We start from the raw sequence: 23231 nt of genomic DNA, 5'->3' as shown, positions 1-23231 counted from the left end.
TCTTCAAGAGATTAAATCTAGTGAGGTGAGACATATCAGTGAACAGATGGTTCAAATACCTTTTAGTAAGAGCTACATTAATGTTTATACAGAACTTTTAACAAAGGTATGGGAGCTATCAGGGAACACTTCTTGGAGGAGATAATGTCAAAGCCAAGTCCTAAGGTTCAAGTCATACTAATTAATAGTAAGGAGTTTTCAAAGGACTCAGGGAAGAAAAGAGCATCAGTGTTAGGGAAAGTTCAAATATGAATGTTTGAATCCTAGAATGCCTGGAGCAATTTAAGCTGGAAACGTAACAGAGTTGGGTCATAAAGGAACCTGAAGGCACCCCTAATGTATTTGGATTTTTATCCTGAAAAAATCAGTCTGGAAGCAGAGTGCAGTAAGTAAGATTGGGTTAAGACTGGAGGCTGTGAGAACAATTACAGAAATAATAGACATAAGAAAAACTAAGGTGGTGTGGCAGCAAGGAGGTATGGAAGGATGCAGACCAAATCAAGAGATTTAAGAAGGTCAAATTGATGAAAGTTAATTCATTCTTCCTTCAGTTTTCAACATGAACATTCTGTTCACTTAACTTTCTGTTCCATTTTGTTTTCTAAAATTTACCAGTCTCTATATTATCTGGTATGTCTCTTTCTTTAAACTTCCCCTAGTTAAGTAGAGGAAATATGGCTCATAGATTTACCTGATAGCCCACTGACTATAATATAGCATTTAAAATACATTAAAACAAGTCTTTTTGAGTACAGATATTGCTTAGCCCTGGGCTTGGTGGCTAGGCTGGTTCTCTCCTTTCCAATCAGAGGCGTCTGCTACAAACATCCTCTGCCAGATTATCAGTCAGGCCAAGAAGCATCCGCATTTGATACCCCTCTATGTATTTATTGGAGCTGGAGGTACTAGAACAGCACTGTTATCTCTTGAGTCTGGAATTGTTCAATCCAGATATTAGTTGGGACAGAAAGAATAACCCAGAGTCTTAGAACAAACTGGGTCCCAATGATCAATTCAAGTTCTACTTAGCGAATATGGATTCCAGAAAACTGAAGAAAAAAGGTCCATCTTTCTACATAAAATATTTCACTATAAAGCTGCTTTAGAATGAAGGTCTTCCAGAAGCCATCTGCACAATTTTCTACTTAACCAGGAAATAGTTCTCCTCTAAATGCATGAAATCATGTTGATATAATCTGTTAAAGATTACACTGATTAATAAATAACTGAAACTTGGAAATAAAAAAGTCTTTTCAGTAATGTGAAAAATCACACAAATTTGAGTGTGTCACAGAAGCCAAGTGCTCCTTAAAGTTATGCTGGTATCTTGCACAACTGGGGGCGTTATTCAAATACAGTTCAATGGAGTTGAATGACACAGTGGCCCTTACAATAAAGTTCAGAAATGGCAAGCAGGTATTATCATGACTTCTTGGACTTCTCTGTGGAACTTCATTCCAGCTTCTAGAGCTGGCACTCAGATCCCAGGAAGAAACTTGATTAAAAAGACACAAAAAAGCAAGTCCATCTATATATTCTGAACATGAGTGTGGTTCTACATCAAGCTGGGTATTAGAAAAACATTAAAATATCATTTCCAACAATATTATTACTATCCTTGTGCTTCCAGAATGAACATCTGATTACAATTAAACTTTATTCTCCTGGAAAAATAACTCTCCAATTATATAAACATTTTTGAATTTTAGCCAATGAAATACGTTTCAGAAGTTTCTTATAATATACATTTTATTATATATTAATGAATTAAACAAAGCAATGTTCTAATAGACCATTAGATGACTTTTCATGCATCCATCCATTCTTCTAATTATACAATCAAATGAAGCCAGATCCAAATTATGACTGCAGATTAAAAGCATCACAACTCATAAATTTACCCAGATATATTTTTTTGGATGTTTCAAAGATTTATTCCAGAATGCTAAATATTTTTACATGAATTAATGGGCCTTGATCATCCTGAATATTTTGCATAATGAAGATTTATAAATTATACATTTGGTCTGCAAGAATAAAATTATCATGTACAGTTTTTCTGATCAAAATCTTTTTCTAAGTCATTTATTAAATATCACATTAATGTGAAATATTAATCATATTCCAACTCATGTAAAAAGGAATAATAGTATCAGTTGAGGAAATTTATGAGAATAAAAGTAATTATTTTCTAGGTACTCAAAAAATGTTAAGTTGTTGACTACTGTAAAAAATCATGGATAGTAAAACACACATCTTCAAACAGTAAGATGGTCTAAATGATATTGGATTAAAGGAAACATTGCATATTTATTTCCTCTTGATTTTATTTTTAGTGAGTTTATAACTAAATTAGGAAGGAAATGAAAACTATGGAAATTTGAAAAAAATTATTCTGTACTTTTATCACTAAACTGCTTAAAATGACAACATAGAAAAACACTGAGGATATTTGTCACTACTAGACAATAAAAAGACAAATAATAAGATGGATAAACTGAGGTCTTATAGACCCAGATGTAATTTTAAATAAGATTCAAGAAATGTACACACAAAAATTAAATTGATTAATTCCCCAAATTCCACACTTATAATACTATCATGTTACTCTACTCCTTTATCCCACCATTGTAGTAACTAGGTGATGACATTGAGGCTGCATAATGAATGATCCAATTAATTTGGAAAATTACATATAAAGAGCCAAGTAAAAGGGAAGTGTGATTTCATGACCTAGAGTTAGTAATTGATGACATTTGAATGTATGAAATATTCTACTAGGAAAATGTTGCAACGGAAGGGACGTGAAAGAATGGGCACCCGTAGTTCAAGTGATTAAGAAAATTTTACTATAGACATTTGAGGACTCCTTTTCCCACTTTTGAAAAATTGATGTGAAGACCACATTTAGCAGATTTCAAATTGCAATGTACATTTGAAATGAAGCATGAGTTCTTCAAAAATCTTTTTAATATCCTACTCATTATAAAATTTGAAAGGATTGCACTTGATAATCTGAATAAATGCTTTGTTAAATCCAGTGTTAGTTAACTAACAGTTTCTGAAAGTGGGGAGGTTGGCCCGAGGTCAGGTCCTGCTTCTCTCATACATCCTTCTCCTACCCTCTACCTCTTGATCACTGTAGTCCAATCGAAATGGCTTTCTTTCCAGATACATCAAAGTAGTAGGCTCCTTCTGCCTCAGGGTCTTCACTCATACCTTGAAGACTCTGATATAATGGTTACCTATTGGTTCTCATAAAACAAACCCCCACTGATGCTGATGCTAATGTGCAGCTCCCTTTGGGAACCATTAGCAACTCTTTAAGGGCAGAGATTCTGCCAATCTTATTCTCTAGCAAGGTCAAGAACATTGTAGCATGCAGGAAGTATTAGTTAAATGAACAGGTGAAAATGATTAAAGAAACAAAGGGAAGGGAATATTTTTAAAACATGGGACTATACAACAAGTTGATAAACTTCCCATGGCTTTTTTTAATTTCTCTTGAATAAGCATGTATTTCTTCTAATGTAATAATGGCAACTCTTAGCTCTTTGAGCTCACAAGAGACTCTGAAGCACAAGAACCTTTTAATAAAGTAGCTCTCTTTGTTATAAATCATTCATGGGGTAAGAGACTCTTACAGGACTAGCAGAGTTACTCACGTTGATGAATCTCATAAAGAGTTTAACAACAGACTCATAAAAAGGTTGTTCATGAGGAAGTCCAAAGACCTAAGGCTACTTGTGTACACACTGCTACATGATGTCCAAGATGAAGAAATAAAGAAACTGGAGGTTTATTATTATGGTCAAATAATTCAATGAATTGAGACCCAATAATTCCTCTCAAAATGAAAGGTAGTCTCTATATAACCATTGGCTGTTCAGAACAATGCTAATGTAAAATGATAAAAATCTTAGATAGAAAGAGGAACTTTAAAAGTAAAATTGTATGTTCTATTCCATTTTGTATTCTTCCCAGAAAGGTAGATAGATGCTTTTAAGAAAGAACTCCCTAAAGAAAGAAAGACTAATAATCATGTTAAGGGCTAATCCATCTCTGGTATGTTTATGATGTGCCAGGGACCTTGCTATGACTTTTTATGGATTTTTTCATTTGATTCTCAACATAGCTTATCAAGATAAATGCTACTATTCATCCTTAAGAGGTTAATTGACCTACTGAAAGATTTACAGCAATAAGTAGTAGAGGTGGCTCTCCACCCAACCCTGCTGACAACAGGACCATACTCTACATTTTTCTCCTCTCATACTCTCTTCAGAGGCATCCCGGGATGTCTCGTGTGCCTTGTAAATCATAAGTCTCAAATGCATGGTCCTTTCTTCCAGGAAGTTTTCTTGCATTCCTCTCTTACTGTGCTATGAGCCTGTTGGAGCATGAGGGCTAATGCTTTTGGAATAACTTTAATGCTTAACACAGTCAAAAACTGCTGGTAGAGTTAATGTTAGGTAATAATGGCACAAACTTTTTTTTTCAATTTTACATATAAAAGCTTTAAAATCTACCCAGTACAGTGACTCACACCTGTAATCCTAGCTACTCTGGATGCTGAGGTTGGGGGATCACCTGAGGCCAGGATTGAGACAAGCCTGAGCAACACAGTGAGAAGTGGATCTTAAAAAATAAACTATACAAATTGAATAATTTTTGAATTAAAAAAAGCTTTAAAATCTAAGTAACTCAAGTTCTCTAATTAGATTTTATTTTTATTTTTCCACCATGGACTTGAAATGCCATCCCAAGCACCAGCAGCTTCTCTGAGTATCTGCTATGTTCTAAGCATGTAACTAGGGGCTCTCCATGTCTTATTTCTCATCCCATCTTCAAAATTATTCTGTTTGTTATTGCCGTTTACTAGATGAGGAGCTTGGAATTTGAGAGATTATATAACTTGCTCAAGGTAAAAGAGAAACTGGCTGGCAGGACTAGAATTCCAATTCAGGTCTGTCTTCCGTGACATCAGTTGTCTCTGTGGGACATAACTGGATATTTCTGCATTCAAAAACAGTGCATTTAATTATTTTCATTGATTTAATTAGTAACTTAAGAATTTTCTTTGCTTCCCATAATTGTTCCTTACAAGCTCTGCTCTTGACCCAAATAAGTAGGAAATGTTAGAATAAACATTCAGACTTCTAAAAAAGAATAAAATAATTTTAAGAAAAAAAGTATCTTTTAAAACATACCAGTTAAATAAGGAGATGCCAAGGTGCTTGCATGGAAGATGATGCTGTTCAAGACCACTTGGCTCCAACCACGGGTGCTTTTCAGAGAAAAGCCAGTACTTGAGTAAAACATTTTTCATCTGATCACAGCCAAGCGTTTTATTTTTTCAAGCAAAACCAAGTGCAAATTGTGTTTGTTTTTGAAATTATGATCTCTACTTTACAAGTGAAATTCCACACACCAAAGTGTGAGTTTATTTTGATAAAACCACATTTCAGATTCCACATGCAACTGGGTATAAAATCAGGACATGTGGTGTGGGGTTTTCATAAAAGTCAAAATCTGGTAATTAGCACCAAAACTGTTCTTTGAAATCTGAAAGTATCGGAGATAATAGAAATAAAAGCTCATGGAAATGCCAAGAATGTCTGCTCTTGCTAAATTCTATTCAAATATCATAACGCACCAAGGTGATAAAAATTTCAAATATATTTTACCTTGCTTATTAAGGAAAAAAAATCCACTGACATATTTTTGCAACTATTTTATTTCTCTAAAGTCTCTCTTCATCTTTAATTGTCTAAATTTGAAGTGGAGTTGTACCAACATGGAAACTGTCACATAGACCTGAACAAATATACTTAGACAGAAATAAAAAAATACATAAAATATATGAAGGTAGTTCCATCACATGTAACTATCTCAATGGCAAGGACAAGAAAATGGTCCAAAACGAGCATTAAGACAGATTATATGAGAAGAAACTGGAATCCCAAAGTCCCCAACCCCCCTTAACTCATATTCATTTTTGTCCCTATTTGTAGTGTGTGTGTGTGCGTGTGTGTGTGTGTGTGTATGTACATACATTTTAATTCTGCCAGCTTTAATAGTAGTTAAAAAATAGAATAAAATCTACCTTGGCAAGTTTCCAGCCCAAATTGGTGACTAGATGCCTGAGCCTGTTGATTTCAATAGCTGCACCAGCTCCCGTCTTCCAGTGCACCTCAAGTCTATATTATTATTTAGTAGAGGAGTAGTAGAACTTAATGATTCAAGAATTGGCAGCAGATTGCACCAGCAGTCCTTAAACAGCAGCATACTGTATTTATTTGTGTACTACATTTAATCCAATGTATGTAATTTTATCTCCAAATTCAACATTTGTTGGCAATAAAATAGGGAATGATTCCATTTAAGTCAAAACAGCAGTCAAAACAGGAACAATACTATATTATAGCTCACATATGAACTAACTAGTTGACACTGATTTTTTGGAAAACAACCAATATCTTGTATTCAAATAATACACTCTATTTTTATAGAAAGTAAGTCAAACCTTTACTTACAAAGAAAAACCAATTCAAATACTCAACAGAAATTAACTTGTAATAAAACTCTACGAAGTAATTTCTTAGAAGATAGTATTACCTATGAGGCTAAGAGTAATAAAATATTGACATTCTAATATATGTGTGAGAAAGTACTAAATAGCACCATTAATTTTAAGATGTTTAATATTGTTAACACAACATTTCTTAATGTATGTAGATATGTATATTACATATATAAGGGGAAGTGATAGAATTTAATTGAGTAAAGAAAAAACATTTTAAATACCTTTAAACACCTGAAGTTTTAAATGCTTAAACTTACTTAGATTTGAGGATATAAAATTATAAAATATATCTGTACTTAGCCTTTGTACAGCTAGATACAATTTTATTTCATTAATTAAAAGAGCACATATTATTTATATTTTAGGTTCCAAATTATTTGTCCCTCCCAAATTACATCATTTTATCTCCTCGATATTGAGTTTGGACAAAATCATTTTGCCAGACACTGGGCATGTGAAATCATGCTACCATCTGGGACTATGAGAACAAAATGTGGAGATCCAAGGATCACCAGCCAAATGATTGTCCCACTGCCCAAAATCTTTTATGATGTCTCCAAGTGGCCTCATATGCTTTAGATGTTCCTTTCTGGATGAGTCTGCGTAGCCCAGAGAAAGCAAATACTCTGGTAGGAAAAAAAAAAAAAAAAAAAAAAAAAAAAAAAAAAAAGCTAGCTTTTAAAACTCTTCAGCAAAGTGGAAGGTCATTACCACTGATTATGTAAGAACTGAGCAAATAACTTCACCTTCTAGGTCTGTTTCTTTATCCATAAAATTAAAGTTAACTATATGATTTTCAGTTCAGTTCTTCCTTATCACCTATTATATTAGGTTTTAAGGATGCAAAGATGAATAAGCCATATCTGTGTCCTGAAGGAATTTGCAGTCTAAAAAAGATATGATGCATAAATGGATCATTTTGAGATCATACAAGGTTAAAAGAGACATATTTACAGAGCTCTATAGGTATCTAAGTTTCATTTTATGAATTTTGCTAGTAATTTTTCTCAATATTTTTTCTTCAGTAAGAGGAAGTAGTATGCTCTCACTTCAGGGAGGAAAAGGGAATGTTAAGAAGAGTCAGGGGAAGGACATGGGACAAGATCCATGGTTTTTGCTTCCAAGAAGAGACAAGGGAAAAAATGAGAGAGCCAAGAAACCTCACATTCAAATGACTTAATTATCTCTCAGCTGGCTTATGCAATGCTGAAGTGATTTATCTGTCCAATTTGGACTATAAGCAGCCAAAGAAACACTCTGTCTCCTTCCTAATAAATACAACTTTTGCATTCAACAAATGATTGGATAAGTTTGACAATCATAAAAGTGGTCAAAGAACTGAAAAGATGTGCTTGACCATGTTCCAATCTAAATGTGATGGATGTTATTGATGATTTTGTACATTTAATAAACTTTCCCTCTGCCAACCATTTAATCTCATTTTTAAAATTTACAAAGTCTTGGGGTTGAAATGTTAGTAAAGCACAATATTTGATATTCTATAATGTAAAACTACAGCACCTGTCGCATTTTCTTTGCAAAATTTAAAATAACTGCGAAAGGCTACCTGAATAGATGTAAATGCCTATGTTTTCTTTACTTTAGATTACTCCAAGCAGTGATTTACACACTGATAATTTATACTGCCAAGATTGTGAAGGTAGGAATAACACTTTAAATAAGAAGATTGGAGGTTTTTCTGCAAATGAATTGGCATATAGTCATTGTGACTTCAATACTCTCTTCTTGCTGTGTGTTGGGTTCAGTGCTTCAAAATGGGAAAACACATATATCTGAGAGTCAAGGGAAAACAGTCCTTGCCAAGCAGATGTTGGTAAATTGCCAGCTGAAACAAAGTTGTGATGCTGGTGACAACAAGATTGGCTTCTAGAGGATATTTAGAAAGCAGAGAGTCTGGCTTTGCTATCATTTCCCTCAGGAAGGGCCTGGATGATGGGCTATAGCACATTACCAGCTAGTATCTTGCTTCCAAACATCTGGATTCCTAGTCTCATCCATTTAAAAAATGATTTACTCATTGTAGTTCATTGTTTATGGAGGTTTCAGCCAAGAGAGAAAACATTCAGCCACCTCTTCTCTAGACATCCATTTCTTAGCTAGCTCTGCCACAATTCTTTTAAATGGTTTAAAGAATCGCACATTTAAATCTCTTTTTTTCTTAAGAATAAATCTAATATTTAAATTTTGATTGGTTGATTTTTACCTTACCAAATCAAGGATAAAATGAAATTTAAATATCTTCAAAACAATACATGTTTTTGCCTCAGCTTCTCAGACATTTGAGAGCAAAATATATTCAGGACTTGAATCATACAGAAAATTTATTTGTATTTTATATTATTTTATTGACACAGAACAGTGGTTCACAGCAAGGTTTTTACATCAGAATAATTCAGGAAATTTTTTAGAATAAATGTGCTTAGGCCCTAGCCCAAACCTGTGAGAGCAGATGAGACGCAGAAATGGTTATTTTGAAAATGACTCCCAGCCTTGATTAAGAAACACTTAGAATTTTGTTCCATTTATTAGTATAGTAGGTATTGTACACCTGGTATAAATTAGACATTCTGTGTGTGGCAAGGGAGGAAAAGGCATATTGCATACATGAAAATATAAAATAATTTATAGATAAGTTATTTTAAAAATACAGCAAAATTACTGGACAGGCATATTTTTAAAGATCAATATTTCTATTTGTTAGCTATGATGACTTAGAATATGAGATTTTTTTTTTGTTAATTTTAAAAGCACCAAAAATACCAATAAATAAATCCACCAAAAGATATGGGGGGAAATTATAAATCATCATTAAGGTTAGCAAAAAAAACATATTCAGTGACTGAAAGATTCAATGCTGGAAAAATGTCAATTATCACCAGTTTGATAAAAAATATAACACATATAGACCCCTAAAATATCAAAGTTTTTATTTGTGTTTTGTTTTGTTTGAAACTTGACAAGCTACTCAGAAAATATACAAGAATGTCCTGAGTTTTTCAAGAAGAATCATTTTCTCCTCTGCTGTCTTGGTTAAAACTGTGATCAGGTAACTATCAGGCTAAAAGGACCACCACCTCCTGGCAGAGGAAAAACGGCCATGGACAATTCATGAGAAGGGTCTTAAAATTTTTCCTTCAGCTTTGCCTCTATTTCTTATGAACATATTCCATAGCATAAAGCAAGTCATATATCCAAGCCTTAAGTCAATCGGGGGCAAGAAAATAACTTCCTTTCACAAGAAGTTCTATCAATTATACAGCAACTGGTAGGAATATGTCATCTTCTTAGAGAAGTGACATCAGAAAGATGTCAAAATAGAAGTTGTTTACCACTACCTCCCTATAGTGTACCCATAGTGCACACAAAGGTACCACAAAAAGTACCTTTGTGGGTGTCCAGGAGCCCAGCAGAGAAGTTTCAGGAAAATAAAATTATAATAATACATTAAAAGGGAGGAAAATCAGTTTCCCTCTACCTTTTTCACACCCCCCCAAGGTGGCACAGCTTAGTGCCGAGAGAAAGCTCCTCAGCCCATGATGCCTCTCATAGGGGAAAGTGAAAACGTAAGGAGTCTGACTATGCCAGCTGTGCACGACACTGCCTCAGAGACCCATCTCTTTCTCATCTCCTCATGCTGAAGGGATCAATGTGGCTGAGTGGCTGGGGGAGACTGGGAGCAGGAAACAGAGGAAGGTCTAGAAACTCAAAAAAGGGCCATGTGACCAACCAACAATTTCACTTCCTCTTTTCCTATTTGAATACCCTTTACTTATTTCTCTTGCCTGATTGCACTGGACAGAACTTCCAAAACTATGTTCAATAGGCATGGTCAGAGAGGGCATCCTTGTCTGGTGCTGGCTTTCAGTGGGAATGCTTCCAGCTTTTGTCCACTCAGTTTGATATTGGCTATGGGTTTGTCATAAATAGCTCTTATTATTTTGAGATAGGTTCCATCAATATCTAGTTTATTGAGAGTTTTTAGCATGAAGATGTGCTGAATTTTGTTGAAGGCCTTTTACATTTTAGTTTGAAACTATTTTTTGATTTCTCTGTTGATTTTTTTCTAGACTCATAGTTTGTTCAGGAGTGTGATGCTTAATTTCCACATTTATGTGAATTTTTAAAGTTTTTCTCCTATTATTGATTTCCAGTTTTATAGCATTGTGTTTGGAAAAGACACTTGATATTCATACTGAATGGGGAAAACTTGAAAGCATTTCCCCTTAGATATGGAACAAAACAAGGATGCCCACTTTTACCACTAATGTTCAACACAGTACAGGAAATCCTAGTCAGAGCAATCAGACAAGAGAAAAAAAATAAAGGGCATCCAAATTGGAAACAATGGAAGTCAAACTCAATGTTTGCTGAAGATATAGTTATATCTTTAGAAAACCCCAAAGGCTCTTCCAACAGGCGCCTAGATCTGATAAATAAATTCAGTAGCCTCAGGATACAAAATCAATATACATCAGTAGTACTGCTATACACCAACAGCAACCAAGCTGAGAATCAAATTAAGAACCCAATCCCTTTTGCAACAGCTTTAAAAAACAAAACAAAACAAAAAACTTAGGAGCATAAAGATCTCCATGATGAAAACCACAAAACACTGCTGAAAAAAGTCGTAAATGACATCAAAAAATGGAAACAGATCCCATGCTCATGAACAGAAAGACTCAATATTGTGAAAATAACCATATTGTCAAAATCAATCTACATATTTAATGCAATTCCCATAAGAATACCATCACCATTCTTCAGATAACTAGAAAAAACAATCCTAAAATTCATATGGAACTAAAAAAAGAGGCCACATAGCCATCACAGTACTGAGCAAAAGGAGCAAATATGGAAGCATCACATTGCCTGACTTCAAATTATACTACAAGACTATAGTAACCAAATCAGCATGGTACTGACATAAAAATAGGCATATAGACCAATGAAATACAATAGAGAATCCAGAAATAAAACCAAATACTTATAGCCAATTGATCTTTGACAAAGTACAAAAAACACAAATTGGGGAAAGGATACTCTATTCAGTAAATGAGCAAGCCACATGTAGAAGAGTGAAACCTGTTCCCCATCTCTCACCTTATACAAAAATCGACTCAAGATTGATCAAAGTTCTGAATCTGGTGTCTGACACTATACAAATTCTAGATGATAACATTCAAAAAACTCTTCTGGACATGGGCTTAGGCAGAATTTATGACTAAGACCCCAAAAACAACGGCAATAAAAACAAAATAAATAAATGGGATCTAATTAAACTAAAAGTCTTGTGCACAGCCAAAGAAATAATCATCAGAGTAAACAGACAACCCACAGAGGAGAAAATACTCACAAATATCCATCCAACAAAGAACCAGTATCCAGAATCTACAGAGAACTCTACAAACAAATCAGCAAGGAAAAACAAACAATTCCATCAAAAAGTAGACAAAGGACATGAACAGACACATCTCAAAAGAAAATATATGAACAGCCAACAAATATATAAGAAATGTGTCCCGGTTTGGTGGCTCACGCATATAAGCCTGGCACTTTGGGAGACTGAGGTGAGTGGATCACCTGAGATCAGAAGTTTGAGACCAACCTGGCCAACATGGTGAAAACCCATCTCTACTAAAAAAATACAAAAATTCACTGGGCTTGGTGGCACACACCTGTAATCCCAGCTACTTGGGAGGCTGAGGTGGGAGAATTGCTTGGGAGAATTGCACAAACCTGTAATCCCAGCTACTTGGGAGGCTGAGGCAGCGGAGGTTGCAGTGAGCTGAGACCATGCCATTTCTTGAAATAATAATTTTGGATTCCTTGTTAGGCAACTTATAGAACTCCATTTTTTTTTAGATCAATTACTAGAAAATGTGTGAATTCTTTTGCTGGTGTCATATTTCCTTGTTTTTTCATGTTCTTTGAAGTCTTACATTGCTACCCTCACATTTGAAGAAGTCATTTTTTCCAGTTTTTACTGACAGGCTCTGGGAAAGAAATACCTTCATCAATGAGCCATCTTGGCAATTCTGAGGCGCTCTCAGACCTTTTCTATTAATATAATCACTCCATCCTTCATGTTCCCTTTTGGGAGGAAATTCTTAAAAATTTAAGAATTTCCCAAAACCAGGCCTGGCACTGAGAATCTTGTTTATTTTCCCCATGTCAGTGCCTTGAAATGGTTAAGTTTGTCTGCCTTTCTCCAATCCTGCAGGATCAAGCTGGCTGACTGCATGTGCTCATGAGCATTGTGCAAAAGCTCTCACTTGTTGTTGAAGGAGTGCACATGGGTAGTAAGCCACCAGGAATGCGGGTGAGGTGTGTGGAACATTGAAGTTACCTGTGGGCCAGTTGGGAGGAGAGGGTCTGTGGGTGAGGCCCTCCAAGTCACTTGTGGGTGGTCTTCCTGATGGAGTTCATGAGGTTGTCTCTGTTTTCAGATGACATGATTGTATATTTAGAAGATCCCAGTCTCAGACCAAAATCTCCTTAAGCTGATAAGCAAATTCAGCAAAGTCTCAGAATACAAAATCAGTGTGCAAAAATCACAAGCATTCCTGTACACTAATAACAGACAAAAACAGAACCAAATCATGAGTGAACTCCCTTTCACAATTGCTACAAAGAGAATAAAATACCTAGAAATACAACTAACAAGCGATGTGAAGGACCTCTTCAAGGAGAACCACAAACCACTGCTCAAGGAAATAAGAGAGGACACAAACAAATGGAAAAACATTCCATGCTCATGGATAGGAAGAATCAATATAATAAAAATGACCATACTGCCCAAAGTAATTTATAGATTCACTGCTATACCCATCAAGCTACCACTGACTTTCTTCACAGAATTAGAAAAACTACTTTAAATTTCATATGGAACCAAAAAAGAGCCCACATAGCCAAGACAATCCTAAGCAAAAAGAACTAACCTGGAGGCATCACGCTATCGACTTCAAACTATGCTACAAGGCTACAGTAACCAAAAGAGCATGGTACTTGTACCAAAACAGATATATAGATCAATGGAACAGAACAGAGACCTCAGAAATAACCCCACATATCTACAACCATCTAATCTTTCACAAACCTTACAAAAACAAGCAATGGGCAAAGGATTCCCCATTATTTAATAAATGTGTTGGGAAAACTGGCTAGCCATCTGCAGAAAACTGAAACTGGACACCTTCCTTATACATTATACAAAAATTAACTCAAAATGGATTAAAGACTTAAATGTAAGACCTAAAACCATAAAAACCCTAGAACAAAACTTAGGCAATACCATTCAGGATATATGCATGGGTAAAATTTCATGACTAAAACACCAAAAGCAATGACAACAAAAGCCAAAATTGACAAATGGGATCTAATTAAACTAAATTTGCTGGGCTTCTGCACAGTAAAAGAAACTATCATTAGAGTGAATAGGCAACCTACAGAATGGTAGAAAATTTGCAAACTATCCATCTGACAAAAGGCTAATATCCCGAAAGTACAGTGAACTTAAACAAATTTACATGAAAAAAATTAACAACCCCATCAAAAAGTGAGCTAAGGATATGAACAGACACTTCTCAAAAGAAGACAGTCATGCAGCCAACAAACATGAAAAAAAAAAAAAGTTCATCATCACTGGTCATTAGAGACGTGCATATCAAAACCACAATGAGATACTGTCTCAAGCCAGTTAGAATGACAATCATTAAAAAGTCAGGAAACAACAGATGCTGGAAAGGATGTGGAGAAATAGGAACACTTTTACATTGTTGGTGGGAGTGTAAATTAGTTCAACCATTGTGAAAGACAGTGTGGCAATTCCTCAAGGATCTAGAGCCAGAAATACCATTTGACCCTGCAATCACATTACTGGGTATATACTCAAAAGATTATAAATCATTCTACTATAAAGACACATACACACATATGTTTACTGTGGCACTATTCACAATAGCAAAGACTTGGAACCAACCCAAATGCCCATCAATGATAGACTGGATAAAGAAAATATGGCACATATACACCATGGAACACCATGCAGCCATAACAAAGGATGAGTTCAGGTCCTTTGCAGGGACATGGATGAAACTGGGAACTGTCATTCTCAGTGAACTAGCACAAGAATGGAAAACCAAACACTGTGTGTTCTCACTCAGAAGTAGGAGTTGAATAATGAGAACACATGGACATAGGAAGGGGAACATCACACACTGGGTCCTGTCAGGTGGTGGGAGGTTAGGGGATGGATAGCATTAGGAGAAATCACCATGGCCCATGTATACTTATGTAACAAATCTGCATGTTCTGCACATGTATTCCAGTACTTAAAGTAAAATAATAAAAAGTAAAAATAATAATAAAAGACAAAAGTTTTATTAGTCCATTTTCACATTCTATAAAGAATACCTGAGACTGGGTAATTTATAAAGAAAATAAGTTTTATTGACTCACATGGCTAGGGAGCCTTCAGGAAACTTATGGCAGAAGTCAAAGGGGAAGTGAGTTACACCTTACATGGCTGCAAGAGAAAAAGAGATAGGTGGGAAGTGTCAAACACTTTTAAACCATCAGATCTCATGAGAACTCACTATCTTTAGAACAGATTGAGGAAACCACTGCCATGATCCAATCACCTCCCTCTACGTCCCTCCTTCAACATGCAAGGCTTACAATTGTAGATGAGATTTGGGTGGGGACATACAGCCAAACCATATAAAAAGTTTACAGCAATAAATGTCAACATCAAAAAAGAAGAAAATTTTCCAATAAACAACCTAACATTATACTTCAAGGACCTTAAAAATAAAGAAAACTAAGCCCGCAGTTAGCAGAAGAAAGAAATAACAAAGATCAGAAAAGAAATAAATAACATAAAATGAGAAAAACTATAGAAAAGATCAATGAGATTAACAAGTTTTATTAAGATTACAAAATTAACACATTGATTAATTTGCCTATGATGAACCATCCTTGTATCCCAGGGATACATACCACTTGGTCATATCAATAGATACAGAAAAAGCACTTCACACAATTTGGTATCCCTCCATATAAAAACTGTCAACAAACTAGGTATAGAAGGAATGTACCTCAACATAATAAAAGCCAAGTATATCAAGCCCACAGCTAACATAATACCCAACACTGAAAGCTGAAAGTTTTTCTTTTTAGATCAAGAAACAAGACAAAGATGCCCACTCTCACCACATCTACTCAGTATAGCACTGGAAGTCCTACCCAGAGAAATTAAGCAAGAAAAATGAATAAAAGTAATCCACATCAGAAAGGAAGAAGTAAAACTATATCTGTTTGCAGATAACATGATCTTATATAAAGAAAACTATAAGGACTCCACTAAAATACTCTCTGAAATAATTGACAACTTCAGTAAAGTTGCAAGATACAAAATCAACATATAAAAATCAGCATTTCTACATGCTAAGAGTGAAATACTCTAAAAAGAACTAAAAGCAATCACACTTAGAATATTTAAAAAGAATAAAACACTTAGGAATATATTTAACCAAGGAGATGAAAAATCTGTACACTGAAAACTATAAAACAGTGATGAAAGAAATCAAATAAGAAACAAATAAATGAAAAGGTATTTTATACTTACATATTTGAAGAATTAATATTGTTAAAATGTTCAGGTCAGGGCACAGTGGCTCATGCCTATAATCCCAGCACTTCAGGAGGCCAAGATGGGCAGGTTACTTGAGCTCAGGAGTTTGAGACAAGCCTGGGCAACTTGGAAAACCCTTGTTTCTACAAACAAATACAAAAATTAGCTGGGCATGGTGGCATATGCCTGTAGTCCCAGCTACTTGGGAGGCTAAGGTGGGAGGATCACTGGAGCCCTAGAAGCCAAGGCTGCAGTGAGCTGAGATCATGCTACTTCACTCCAGCCTGGGTGACAGAGTGAGACCCTGTCTCAAAAAAGAAAAAGAAAAAGAAATTCTATACCACCCAAAGCAAGTTATAGATTCAAAATTCCAATGGCATTTTTCTGAAAAAAAAAAAAAAAAAAACAAAAACAAAAAACTCCAGAATTCATATGAAACCCCAATAGACCCTGAATAGTTAAAACAAACTTAAGAAACAGTAACAAAGATAAAAGGATCACACTTCCTGATTTCAAATTATATTATAAAGCTATAGTAATCAAACAGTTCGTACTGGCATAAAAACAGGCACATATACCAATGAAACAGTAGAGAGGGAGCCCCCAAATAAACTCATACATATATAGTAAACTCATCTTCAATAAAGGGCCAAGAACACAGTATGGAGAAAGGATAGTATCTTCAATAAATAGAGTTGGGAAAACAGGATATTGGTATGCAAAAAAAAAAAAAAAAAATCAAAGTAGACCTTTATCTTATACTGTACATGAAAAGCAACTCAAAAATGGATAAAAGCCTTAAACGTAAAATCTGAAACTATAAAACTCCTAGAAGGAAACATAAAGAAAATCTCCTTAATCTTGGCCTTCACAACAATTTTTTGGATAAGACACCAAAACCATGGGCAGCAAAAGCAAAAATAAAATGGGACTATGTGACATTTAAAAGTTTCTGCATATCAAACGAAACAATGAACAAATAAAAAGATAACCTATGGAATGGGAGAAAATATTTGCCAACCATATGTTCAATAAGGGGTTGGTACACCAAATGTATAAGAAATTCCTACAACTCATTAGCAAGAAAACAAATAATATGATTTTTAAACGAGCAAAGGATTTGAATAGATATGCTCTAAGTAAATGAAATGGCAGCATCACTAACTATGAAGGAAATGCAAATCACAATGGCAATGAGCTATCACTTCACACATGTTAGGATGGCCATCATCGAAAAGTCAACATATAACAAGTATTGACAAGGATGTGGAGAAAAAGGAACTCTTACACATTGTTGGTGGGAATATAAGTTGGTACATTGTGGAAAACAGTATGGAGGTTCTTCAAAAAATGTTGGTCAAAGAGTAAAATCTTTTAGTTATGAGACAAATAAGTTGTGGAAATCTGAAGTACAGCATGGTGACAATGATGAATAATAATGCATTATATACTTAAACTTGCTAGGAGAGTAGATTTCATCACAATAAAAGAGGTAACTATGTGAATTGATGAATATTTTTACTTGTCAATCATACCTTAATAAAACTGGAAAAAATGAACAAGAAAATGCAGTGGGCCAAGAATAACCAAGATACTCTACAACAAAAAACAAAAAGTTGAGAGGGCTTCCTCTAAAAATAATCAAGACATATTATAAAACTACAATAGTTATGACAGTGTGGTCTTGGCACAAAGATAGATAGATAGATAGATAGATAGATAGATAGATAGATAGATAAATAACATTCTTGACAAATACACATGTTTACCAATGAAATAAAATAGATATCCAAAAAATAGACTTGATTTTTGATGAAATGTCCCTGTAGAGCCATAAAGAAAAGATGGTTATTGTTTTTTCTCCTAATAAATAGTGCTAACATAATTTTGTCTTCATATGGCTAAAATAAAATTGACCAGACTCAAAGCTTAATTTCAAGAGGATTAGATCTAAATGTGAAAAAGAAAAATAACAAATTTTACAAAATAGGAGAAAATTTTATGACTACACTGTAAATTTTTTTAAAAAGATGAAAGTATGTAACTATTAAAAATGATACATTTGACTACACTAAGATTAAACGTGCCTGCTCATCTAAAGCATCATTGAAAGAACAGAAAATCAAGCTGTGCAGCAGAAAACTTAAACAATATATATATTTCACAAATAACTTGATCCAAAAACTAAAGGTTTTTTTTTTTACAAATCATTTTTAAGAGAAAGGTAGTTTTATTTGAAAACAAAGAGGAAAAGATCAGAAATGTATATGGCTGAAAGAATAAGTAATGCTCTGAATTTCATTAGTAATCAAGGAAATACAAGTAAAAGCACCGTAAGATACCATGATATATCCACCAGAAAAAAAAATGCTAAAATTAAAAAGACTGACAGTAACAAGTGTGGAAGAATACTTGAAGCCACAGGAAACTTTATACATTACTGGTAGAAGTATAATTTGCTACAACTCGTTTGGAAAAGTTTAACATTATCTACTAAAATTGAATATACACAAGCATCATAAACAAAAGTTTACCCTAGGTATACAACCCCCAAAAAGTGTGAATATTTGCACCAAGAGGCATTTACAAAAATGTTTATAGTAGGGTTATTCATTACAGCTAAATATTCATCACCAACATAATGGTGCTGTATCATACAACAGCACGATGCCATATTCATAATGTGGAATACTACCCCACACAGAACACTAACTACAGCAACATGTAAAAGCATGGGTAAATCTCATAGAAATGTTATCGGGCAAAAGAAGCCAGATACAAAAGAACATATTACTTTATTTCTATAGGGTTTAAAAACAACAAAACTATAGTGTGTAGGCATGCACATTTTGGAATAAAAAGTAAAGAAAAGTAACGAAGCAATTATCACAAACATCAAGAGTAGAAAGTGTGCATTGTAACTCAGAAGAGCCATAAAGAGGGCTTTTGGGTTGCTATCAGTGTGCTATATCTTGCTCTAGTCAGTGGATACATGGCTATTCACTATGATACTTTACTGTTTCTACATTATGTATCCTGTAATTTTCTGTGTGCCTGCTATATTCCAGCATAATTTTTTAAAGTATAAGATAAAACAAAAAAGTGTTACTTACAGAGATCTCCTACCAAAATAGACACTATTGACCACTAACCACTCCTTTGTTTATTAAACTGCCTTAATAAAAAAAGGGCATCAATATGGCTAATAAATATGGTATTTGTAAAGAGGATGGTCATCACTGGTAATCAAGAAAATGCAAATAAAAAGCTATGCTTATAAACTACCAGACTGCCTTGATGTTTTTCCTGATCTTCTAGACAGGTTTTTCTCCTCAGTCTCTTCCACCTCTCAAATTTTATTGAGCCTGGGGGTTTTACTTTTGTGCCTCTTCTTTTTTAACTCTATATGCTCTCAAAGGAAACCTCATACTGCTTGAGCTTCTATTCAGGTACCAGGGGTACATCAAAAAAAACCAGTCCAAACTGAACTCATTAGCTCCCACTTCCAACTTTCTTCCTTTCCTATACACCCTGCCTTATTAAATCTCTTTGTTAATAAACTTCTACTGAGGAATACATTTGCAGTAAACTCTGAAAGTACTTTGCTAGATTACAAAGATATAGATGTATAACACACATTTTCCTGGCCCTAGCAATGTACTTGAAATACAGTAGGTACCAAATAAAAGTTAAGTTAATGAATTCATTCACTAGTATATCCTCGAGGTATTCATAATCTAATGGGTCCACAAGGACATAGTTCAGAACACAACTCCAATACTTGCTCAAGAATTCCTAAGGTTTGATTAACCTAATACCCATACAGGTAGTATGAAACAGTCGGAGTCACTTTGGGACTCAATACTATTCCTATGATCTGAACTATGGGTTGGTCTAGGTTATTAATGCTGTCAAGGGAACACAGAAATCTTGAAATCTTTTGTCCTCTGCTCATCTACCCAGAATATATGAAATAACTCTTCATTTAAATATAATCTTAATATTCTGTGATATTGTGAAATACATATTTGGTCTTCGTCCCAAGTTCTTGACATACAGTTCTTAAAAACTTTGGAAGCTCTGAAGTAATAAGAGTGTCTCTTATGTGCTAATGAGATGACTGATAGCTATGGGCCTCTTGATAGCTTGTTATGGGGAATGGTCACCAGAAAGTCCAAAGACATAATTCCAGGGTTAGGACTTTCAGGTCCACCCTCCCCCACAAAACTCTAAGGAGGGGAAAAGAATTAAAGGTTGAAATGACCTCCAGTGGTTAACTATGCAATCAATCATGCCTGCACAATGAAGTCTCCGTTAAAAACCCAAAAGGACAAGATCTGCAGGGGTTTTCAGCAAGTTGAACACATGGAGGTTACTAGAGGGTGGTGTCCAAAGAGGGTATGGAAACTCCGTGTCTCTTGCCACATACCTTGCTTCTATCTGGCTTTTTATACATACACTTTGTAACATCCTTTATAATAAGCTGGTAAATGTAAGTTAAGTATTTCCTTGAGTTTTGTGAGCTGTTCTAGCAAATTAATTGAACCTGAAGAGATGACCATAGGCACCCCGATTTATAACCTGTCTGTCAGAAGCACAGGTCACAATCTGTGCTTGTGATTGGTGTCTGAAGTGGGAGTAGTCTTGTAGGGCTGAGTCTTCAACCCGTGGAATCTGACACTATCTCTAGGTAGATAGTTTTAGAACTGAATTTGATTAGTCTGGTGTTTGGAGGAAAACCTCCACTCATCTAGTGTCAGGAGCGTTGAATGACTATTTGAGAACAGAGAACAAGAAAACATTTTGGTTTTTCTTAGATCTACATATATTCTAATAAGCCAACAGATATTTATTAACAGGCTCTGGAGCCGGCCTGCCTGAGTCTGAAGCCTAGTTCCACCCCTTGCCAGCCAATGACGTAATAAGTGTATCTTCAACTCTCTATCCTCAGCCTCATTGAAATCATTAGGAGTTGCAATGATAACAGCACAAAGATCGAACAGACAGGCTTGCAAAGTTCTTAGCACAGTGTCTGACACAAAGAAATTGATCAATCAATATTAGCTGTTGCTATTCATTCAGCAAATATATATTATACAGTTCCTACTTGATAGGCATTAGAAATGCATTAATGAACTAAACAAATATGTTCACTGCCTTTCTGAAGTTTTCAATACAAAAGGACCTGGCAAATACACAAACAAAATCTATTTCTGAATAAATTACTGTGATATTGTTTTTGTTTTTCTTTTCAACTGGGGAGTTGTTTGGTTTTTCTGGAAGTTACTTGACCCCCTTCCCTGCACACCTCTCAGAGAATACCTGAACTAACAACAAAGGGGGGTTCCCAAAAGACACTATGTTCCCCAGTCTGGAGTACTGAGCTGCAAATGACAATGAAAAGCAGCAAATATCTTCAAAGTTCTCTTTGGAAGCTAAGTTAATGCTTCCCAATCCTACCTGCCAATTTCCTTTCTTCATTTCATATTTTTTTTTCTATTGTTGTGAACAAGAAATATATGTAAAACAGAGAACCAGGGAATGAAGATGTTTCTGAGACAGAAACAGAAGGCAGAAAGAGACAGGTAGTCCAGAGCTGCATCAGAACATTTGTAAAATAGATATTTTTTTATTCTGAACCTGAATTTTAATTATTTTAACATGTCTACCTCATTCTTCCTGTAAAGGAAACAAAGTCAAACTACAGTCTCTACAGACACTCTGTAGAAATAAAAATGTTACTATTCTTAAGACAACATTTCAGCAGAAAAAAATGAAGAAGTCATATAAAAATGTGTATGAGAAAACCAGTGGCAGGCTTTGGATTCTCTTGGATCTCTAGTGTTCTTTCTTCACCAGGTGCATATGGAGAGAAAAGGAGCATTCTCTTGCACTAGTCATTTATTATTTATTTTTATGCTTTAATTATTTGTGGAAATTTCTGACAGCTTCTTATTCAGCCAGTTTTACTGACAGTCAGGATTGTTCGTTGGGAGGACAAAGCACCCACTGGAGAGGAGGAAACAGTGCCAGCCACTTTGTGGTTGGGAAATGCATAGATGAGCATTGAGAAATAACTTGATTTAAGGAGGATGATAACAAATTTTAAAATGATGTTAATGATACAGCTTGACTCCTTTCTTGGGAGATGTTTTTAGAGTATTTTCTACTTGCGAAAAAGGAGGTAGCTGAAACTCACTAAATTTGGGGATTTTCTTTCACTCTGGTCTAAGTGTCACATCACTGCTCTTTGTGATTATAGGAGACCCTTGAACATCCCTGGAGTGAGATGGCACTTGGTTCTGAAGCAAGGACATGACAGTGTGATGATAAAGACTCAGGAAAGTTAATCTGTCTGCATGACAATTTATTGAAGTCCATTCATTCATTCATTCATGTATTCATTTCATCCATTCACTCATTCACAAATACAGAGTACCAAGCACTCCACTAAATATTAGATTGTGAGATGATTTGAGCAATTTAGTTTGAAAGAATGAAAATTTAAACCAGAATAGTGGCTCTAATATCTTCCTAATTCTTGCAAATTTGTTTAAACCAGAAAGGGTTTGTGTTTGTTTTGGTATTGGTTTAGTTTTGGGTTTTAGGGCTTGTTTTAACTTTTGTTACTTCTGTTTTCACTTCTTTATTTGTATTTCAGATATCATCAATGATATTCACTCATCCATATACAAAGTTTCACCCTTTCATCCTGAAGATCAATAGGACTCATTGCTTTCCAGGATATGACATATTTTTAAAACTACATCCAAGGTTTTATTTCTTTATTGTTATTTCTATCACCCAAATAATATCTACCATCCCTGTAGCACCTCTGCAGTGCCTGGCATGATTCTAGTTACTTTAACCTTATTATCACCACTCCATATAACAGAAGAGAAAGGAGATTATTGTTATTCCCATTTTACAGATCAAAAAAACAAGCCTCAATGAGGTTAAAAATCACTTCATAACTAGTTAACAGTTAAGTAG

General features: G+C 34.8%; 1 pseudogene; it reads left to right on the top strand.

The window, feature by feature from the left end:
* Positions 1 to 336: 336 nt before the first annotated feature.
* LOC108310859 lies at positions 337 to 1106 on the top strand (annotated as a pseudogene).
* The last annotated feature ends 22125 nt before the right edge of the window (positions 1107 to 23231 follow it).

Source organism: Cebus imitator, unplaced genomic scaffold (genome assembly GCF_001604975.1).
Source record: "Cebus imitator isolate Cc_AM_T3 unplaced genomic scaffold, Cebus_imitator-1.0 Scaffold109, whole genome shotgun sequence".
In the NCBI taxonomy this organism is placed as follows: domain Eukaryota; kingdom Metazoa; phylum Chordata; class Mammalia; order Primates; family Cebidae; genus Cebus; species Cebus imitator.
This window is presented reverse-complemented; position numbering and strand designations above follow the sequence as displayed.